Genomic DNA, 8,081 nt, shown 5'->3' with positions numbered 1-8,081 from the left:
ATGAATGCGACGACTCTTCCAGCATCATGGTCCTTCTTGCTATCAATGATCCTCAATGACTCGCGCCGCAACTTGATTTCCACGGCCTCGTCATTGATTGCCTCCCACGATCTGTGCCATGTAAGCATCCACGACCAATACCACCAGCACTAGACTCACGAGAGCATTTCGTTGGCCGCCGTTTCCAGCTCAGGTGATATATTAGGTCCGCTGAGTTTTGTGTACTTGTTCACCGTCTTGGTTAGCTCTTCGATGGCGTTAGTTAACTCAACTTTGACATTCGTGCGCGAGTTCTGGCTTGAACATGAGAATCATCACTTATGAGACGGTACAGGGCACATACCCGGACTGTCAGCAACTAACAATCCAACTGGACTGAGCTACGACAGTGCTGAGGAGACAGACGAGAGGAAAGTGAGTGAGGAAAGACCAGCTCGAGTCTGGCTTGTTATTGAGCAGTACGAGCTCCTTATATACATGTCAGACTCAATATCTAGATTATCCTATGAATATACGGAGGTGGATAGAAAGTAAAAGAATACTGTGGAATCCGGGAGAACCATCCGGACTATGTAATATTCATGACATTACCCCCCCCCGTCTAGAATCGTGTCCTCACGATTATTTTCCAGTAGAACCAAAACCCTTTTTACCATGCTGAGTTTCTGACAAACTGGAAAACTCCTCGATATCGCATAACGCAATGCGTTCCATGATGACTTGCGCAATTCGATCACCGGCGTGTACCTGGAAAGGTTGATTGGTGGTATTGATCATCACCACGCGTACTTCTCCGGTATAATCTCGGCCTACAACCCCAGCGCCAATGTCTATCCCTTTGACTGCTAATCCGCTCCGTGGCGCGATTCGCGCATAGGTCCCGTAAGGGGCATGCATTGCTATGCCGGTACTAACAATCTTGCGATCTCGTGCCAGTATTTTAACGCTCTCGGCTGCATAGAGATCAAGGCCAGCAGCTTCTTCGGATCCTTGTTTCGGAAGAATCCTGCCCATTCTTTGTACCAAAAGAGTGGTATCACACGTGAGTATGTGAACAGGTTGTGTTAATAAGGGGGGGATTCGAATTGTCATAGGTGCGGGTTGATCGGGATGTCTTGCATGGAACTCCTGAAGGAGTTCTTGACAATTGGTCAAGTTCACTCGTGATTCCCAGGAACAGCGATCACCGTGGGGGCTATTCTTCCAGAGAACCTGGTACTCAAGATTCCCATTCCGATCATGGCGGGAGTCAAGGATATCTTCGACTTCCCATTCCTCCTCGCCATTTACGAGGTCAGGGACTATCGGTTCGCGTCGCTGCGAGGGATATACAGGTTCTTTGAAAGGACTAAGGAGACTCTCGTTGAACATGGGGTGTTGTTTCCATTGACGGGGAAGTTCCAATTTGTAAGCAGAGGCGCCGACTTTGCGTTTGACCTTGAAAGGTCCATATCGCTTATCATCAAGCTTTTTCATTGGTCTGTCAGTTCGAATGTTTACTCCCTCTAGCCAAACTTTATCCCCGACCTTGTACTCTGGTCCGTCCTTCCTTTTCCTATCGTAGAATTGTTTCATAGATTTCTGTGCTAATCCTATAGCTGCACTGGTATCTTCGCGTACTCGACTCATTCGATCAACAAACTGTTGGACGTTTTCGTTTAGTCCTTCTCGTACTGGTTGAGTTCCTTCGTAAGGGTGATACCCTTTATTGACAAAGAAGGAGGTATATCCGGTGGATGAGTGAACCTTGTTGTTGTACAAAAATGCTGCGAGGGGCAGCCATTCGACCCAATCGGCCTGTCGGTAATTGATGAATAGTCGAAGGTATTGCTCTATCTCGCGATTGATGCGTTCTGTTTGTCCGTCTGTCTGGAGGTGATACGCGGTTGACGGGTTGGCTTCGATTCCGAGAGATCGATATAATTCAGAGATGAACTGATTCTTGAATTCAGTTCCTCTGTCGCTAATGACCTTTTGGGGTAATCCGTGATGTGCGATTACGTTATCTCGAAGTGCCTTTGCCTATCCTTCAGCGTTAAGCTTAATAGTGCTAGGTATCGCGATTATCTGCTTAGAGTACATGCAGACTATTACGAGAATGGCATTGTACCCAAACGAATCGGGTAATACGCCTATCTTGTCCATGGAGATTACTTCCCAGGGTCGTGAAGGAATTTTGTTCGGAAATAGAAGTCCGGTAGGTCGTGTTGTGTGAACCTTGGTTTTCTGGCACTTCTCGCATCCAGCCACGTATTTCCGAATGTCTTCTTGAATTCTAGGCCACCAATAGTTGCGTGTGACCATTTCGTGTGTTTTGTATTGACCGGGGTGTCCGGCCAACAGAGTATCATGGTGATGGGCAATGATCTGCTCACGGAGTTTTCTATTTACTGGTACGTAAATACGGTTCTTCCACGTCACGAGTCCAGTACTATCTTCGTTCCAGTCTTTGTCCTTGTTTTGTAGAGCTACGGTAACTAGCGAATCTTGGTTCTTTTTGTATTTTTTAATTTCTGCGACCCAGTCCTAGTCGATTCCTTCTAAACTAAATATAGTACTATGAACTAAAGCACGAAAATGTTCTGGTTTTAATAGTACGATATCAGAATTGTCTTCTTTCCCTGCATTGTGTCGCTTTTGTCGGGACAGTCCATCCACCTTGCCATTAGTTTTCCTGGGTTTGTGATGCAGCGAGTATCGATATTTGGCCAATTCCGTCACCCATCGGGCCTGACGCTGATTAAGTTTCTGCGGCTTTCAGAAGTATTCTAGGTTTTTGTGATCCATCCATATTTCAAACGGATGTACGGCGCCCATGAGGTACTGACGCCATTCATCAAGACTAGTCATGATTGCGAGAAGTTCCTTATCGTAAATCTCGTAATTTCTTTTGGCAGCTGTCATGGCTTTGAACAGATAAGCGACAGGCTTCCATTTGCCGTCTTGTTTCTGGGCTAACTCTGATCCTATGGCAAAGTCCGACGCATCACATTCCACTCGGTAGAGGTCGTTGTCATTGGGTATGGCCAGCACTGGTGCTGTGCATAGAGCGTTCTTTAGACTTGTGAATGCTACTTCTTGTTCTATGGTCTATTCAAAGGTAGCGTTGCCTGTTAGTGAACTGAGCAGCTTTGCTATTTTGCCGTAGTCTCGGATGAACCTTTGGTAGAAGTTGGTAAAACCGAGAAATGCTTGAATGTCGCGTTTGCATTCGGGTCTTGGCCAGTTGACTACTCCTTCTATTTTGACTGGGTCCATGCGTACAACCCCCTTTCCTACTATCATGCCAAGATATTCTATTTCTGACTTCTTGAACTTGCACTTTTCTGGTTTTAGATAAAGTTTGTGTTCTCTTAAGATCTGAAGAACTTGCCGCGTGATCCGACGGTGTTCTTTTAAATCTTGAGTGAAGATCATGATATCGTCTAGATAGACTACCACGTGTCCTTGACTGATGAGATCTCGGAATATATCATTCATCATGGTTTGGAATGTAGCCGGGGAATTGGTAAGGCCGAAAAACATGACGAGTGGTTCAAATAGTCCTCGATTCGTTAGGAACACTGCCTTCTCTTTGTCTCCTTCTTTGATGCGTATGTTGTTGTATCCCCATCGGACGTCTAGTTTCGTAAAATACCGTGCCTGCTTCAGCTTGTCCACTAGTTCTTGTATCAAGGGAAGTGGGTAGCGGTTTTTAATCGTAAGCTCATTCAGCTTTCGATAGTCTTGTACGGATCGAAGTCGTCCATCTTTTTTCTTGACAAAGAAGAATGGAGAAGCCCACGGGGATTTTGATGGTCGGATTCTTCCGGTTCGGAGGTTCTCTTCTATGAACTCATCAAGTTCTTTTTGTTCATTTACAGAGATCGGGTAAACTTTGCAGCTGATCGGTTGCGCGCCTGGTGTAAGTTCTATTGTGTGGTCCCAGGGTCGTTTTTGCGGTAAGGAATCAAAGTCTTCTTTGCTAAACACATCGGAGTAGTCGTGATAGTGACTTGGGACGGTGTTCTCAAATGTCTTAGCCTTGTGTTTCAGACTTTTCTTAATGGCTAGATCAGTGGCCGTAGTGCGAATATGCGCTGTTCCCGTAGCAAAGTAGGTTTCGTGGTCTAGGATAAAGATTCTATCCCCTTCTTCTAGGCGAGCCTCCGGATCACTGGGTTCTTCGTGGTCGAAATCAATATCAATTAACCGGGCGATGTATTTGCAGGTAACCGGGCACCGATCAAACTTTATGATTCGTTCCTGCCAATCGATAGATGGATTATGAATCTGGAGCCACTCATATCTGAGGAAGATCGGTGTCTTTCCTAGGTTGGTAACGGCGAAAGGGAGCCGTTCAACATGATTCTGAATTTCTACCCTTAGCTCAACAAAGTCAGTAATAGCGCCGCCAGCATTATGTGTACCGTCCACGTTGTAGACAGAAATCGGTGATGGCAGTTTCTTTGTAGCGATGTTGTTATCGTGGACAAACTGTGCATCAATAGATGATCTGGTGCATCCTGTGTCTAATAGCGCCTTGACTGATAGGCGTTGTTGCGTGTCCAGGGTAGTAACTACTATTGGGACGTCCATCTGAGTCCCTTTCCTTCCTCGAATAAACTGAGGCTGCTTTCTTAGTTCGTTCAAGAAGTCTATTGCTTCTTCTTCTTTCATCTGCCTGATTTGGCTCATGCAGGCTTCTGAGGCATCAACACTCTTCTTTGAGTGTACCCATTCAGTCAACAATCTAAGCGCTGCGGCTTCTTTGTTGATTATCCACTGGCGGATCCAAGCCACCATCCAAGGAGTGTGGCGTTGCCACTGCGTAGATTCAGTCTGTGATTCTGGAGTAGAGAATAATTTTTTATTGGGGGGAATTAAGCAAGAGGGTTGAACCTCTCCGTGCCGCTCTGTGGACGCCCCTTTCTTTTGTATGTACATGGGAACTCCAAACCAAGAACACAGATAGTTCGTGAAATTCTTTTCGGTCAACTCAGCTACGCACCCGGCTGACCGCTTGCAAAACCCTTCATGGCCGCGCGAATTTCTTCGCGAATTGCCGTTTTCCAGTCGAATGGTTCTGCCGTCGCGGCAGGAGCTTCTTGGAGCGATGCGAGGGGTGTGAACGCGTTGGTAGTGGAAACTACCGGGGTCTCTGCGGCTCGTACTTGTTGAGCTTGTTGCCGATTGGGGCAATTGCACGAGAGATGTCCCTTTTCTCCACATCGGAAGCAAAGACCCAAGCGTCGTGCCTGATCTAGCTCCATTGGCTGTTCTCTGCCACCAAATGTGACACCTGTCACATCGCAACGTGTCTGGACCGGGGCGCTTGCAGTGGGCGCAGCTACATTAGCCTGTGCTTGTGGCGTACTTTGTGCCTGCTGCTGCCAAGGTTGAAATTGTCCTTGCCGCTGGGACTGTGGGTTTCGCCGATGGTACTGCTGCTGATTCAGGTCAATGCGTGCGACCCGTTGTTTGTAGAGTGCGTACGTAGCGGGGAGTTCTTCTGATGAATTGTAAAGAAGCTGAATGATGTCGGCCCGGAGTGCTTTTTCTAGAAGCGATTTCAACTTCTGGAAATGTGCCTCGAAGTCGTGAATGTTCGCCTGGAAGGCGCATAATTCAAACTTCGAGAAGAACTCCTGCGCGGATAGCGCTCCCATCTGCATTGCTTGCAGTCTATCGTACGCTTCGGCTTGCTTGTCGATTAGGAAATGTTTATCCAAATCTGTCCATAGTTCGTTCGTCGTCTGGATCACCGTGTCTTCATCGGTGTCATATTTTTTCATGTATGTGGCGACGTATTTGCCAGCATGGCCTCCTTTTATGTAGGACAAAATCATTAAGACCCTGTCAAATTGCTCGGGTAGCCGCTTCCTTTGCGTAACTACGTAGAGTTTCATCTGTGTCTTCCAAGCGATATACTTGGACTTCGTGCCATCAAAGGCATCGGGCTTCATTGTGCTTCCATTTATGAGCACAGCATTGTCTTGGTTCTTGGCCATCGCGCCGGGATCAGATGGAGGCGAGGGTGGAGTGGGAGAACAACGGAAAGGTGAGTTCGAAGCTTCAGAATCTTCTACTGCTTCTTTCACAGGGTCTGGTGGACCCTCTGGTGGTGCTTCGGATTCTCCAAGGGCGATTGAGCGAAGATGGTCAGTGACCGATTCGAGAGTGTCTCGTCTGGTTCTGGGTTCTGAACCAGATGCTATGGGTTGCGGGACTGCGAGAGATTCTGAAGGTGCTCCTGTGGGAACTCTCGGTAGTAGTTCTCCGCGTAGTCCTTTCCTACACCGAGGACAACGATTGCTATTATCCGGAGAGTGTGGACACGGCTGTTGCACGCAGTACCGTACGTTATTGCCGCGTATGTAGATGGATCTCCCCTCTAGTTCTCGATGTGTATGTCCTCTACAGTCACAAGAGGGCGTGGTCATATGGTGTTGGGTCCATGGAGCTGTTTGCAGCAAGCCCTGGGACTAATCGTGTTGTAACGACCAGATCAGGGGTAGAATTTGCCAAAGATGGAAATTTCCGAACAAGAACCGAAACGCTAATTGTAATACAGTTCTAGAGATACTGTAGCAGCCCAAAGAGCAATTGTGTCTCTTCGGTCCGACGCTCTCAAAGGGATCATCGATCTAACTGCTACCACTTTTCCGACACCCGGTCGCAACCGGTTGCCACGTCGTACTCAGGAATATCCGCTTGCGCTGCGCAAAGCGTTTAACACCACCTATGGTAGGGCAGTGTACGATTCTAATTGGACGGAGCTCTGTCTAGCCGCCTAAGGGCTAGTGATTACAGAGGTGACTTCGGGGATGTGATATGGTAAAAGTTGTGCAAATGCACGGAAAAGGGTTCCAGGGGTCCGGGTCTTGATGCGGTAGAGTTCGGTAGGGTTAGGATTTAGGGTGAGAGTTGGATGTGTGTATAGGATGGATCGTCGTGTGGAGATGGGTGATGGTTGATGTAGGAGTGACGAGCATCGTTGTAGGGCAGTTGGTGGAGACTCGAGCTAATGTCAGCAACTAACAATCCAACTGGACTGAGCTACGACAGTGCTGAGGAGACAGACGAGAGGAATGTGAGTGAGGAAAGACCAGCTCGATTCTGGCTTGTTATTGAGCAGTATGAGCTCCTTATATACATGTCAGACTCAATATCTAGATTATCCTATGAATATACGGAGGTGGATAGAAAGTAAAAGAATACTGTGGAATCCGGGAGAACCATCCGGACTATGTAATATTCATGACACGGACCATGCTCAGCACCGCCGAGAGACCGCTGACATCGATCTGCAAGGCTGGCACAGGGGGACTGCCGGCGACGCCGCTACGTCAAGAGCCTGCTTGAGAGCGATGGCGATGCGTGTAGGACCCTTGGTGCCGCTGCTCCATAGCCTCTTCCTGGGCGTGCTCATGGTCTGTGTAGTCAGCGGAGGTAGTAGTGGCGAAAAGCAAGGAACGGCGGCTTCAAGTAGTTCGATCTGGCTGGGAGAGTGGACAAGGGACTATGCCTTTACCACACCCTTGCCGTGCTTTCGCTGGTAAGTTTATGTAAGTGAGGATATACGAAGGCTGTGGACGAAACAGCCTTCAAGCTGTAGCAGCGGGGGGTGGCCCGAGCACAAGCTGGTGGTGCGGTTCAAGGGACAATATTATTGCGATGGCGAGAAGGCTTATATTGGACAGGGCAGGCGGTGCTTGCACCGCTTGGTGTATGTGTATTCAGAAGAACGAGCCCGAGGGCAGGTGGCGCTTGCACTGCATCGTGTAGGCGTGGATCCAATTTCGGAAGAGCTGTTCTCCGTGGCCACGCCATCGGAGCCTAGTCCGTAATATTTTCCCAGTCTTTCACCTCGTTGCCGTTAGCCATCCTTGAATTTGCCAACGCGCGCTTCAGATGTCAACGACAAGCGCCAGTGCTTACCAGCAAACGCTTCGTCAGGCCCGGGACTCGTGCTCGACACCGTTCGACACCTTGCCCTGTTTTCGCAGCGATATAAGTCTCCTTCCGTGCGTTCGCATTTATCATCAGCACTGACGCTCTTGTGCAGTTTGTGCTGCATCTCGCACGCAACTCGTCGCTGA

The sequence above is a fragment of the Phanerochaete carnosa genome (genome assembly GCF_000300595.1).
Source record: "Phanerochaete carnosa HHB-10118-sp unplaced genomic scaffold PHACAscaffold_1, whole genome shotgun sequence".
NCBI lineage: Eukaryota > Fungi > Basidiomycota > Agaricomycetes > Polyporales > Phanerochaetaceae > Phanerochaete > Phanerochaete carnosa.
The sequence above is the reverse complement of the archived record's forward strand: the minus strand, read 5'-3'. Positions refer to the sequence as shown.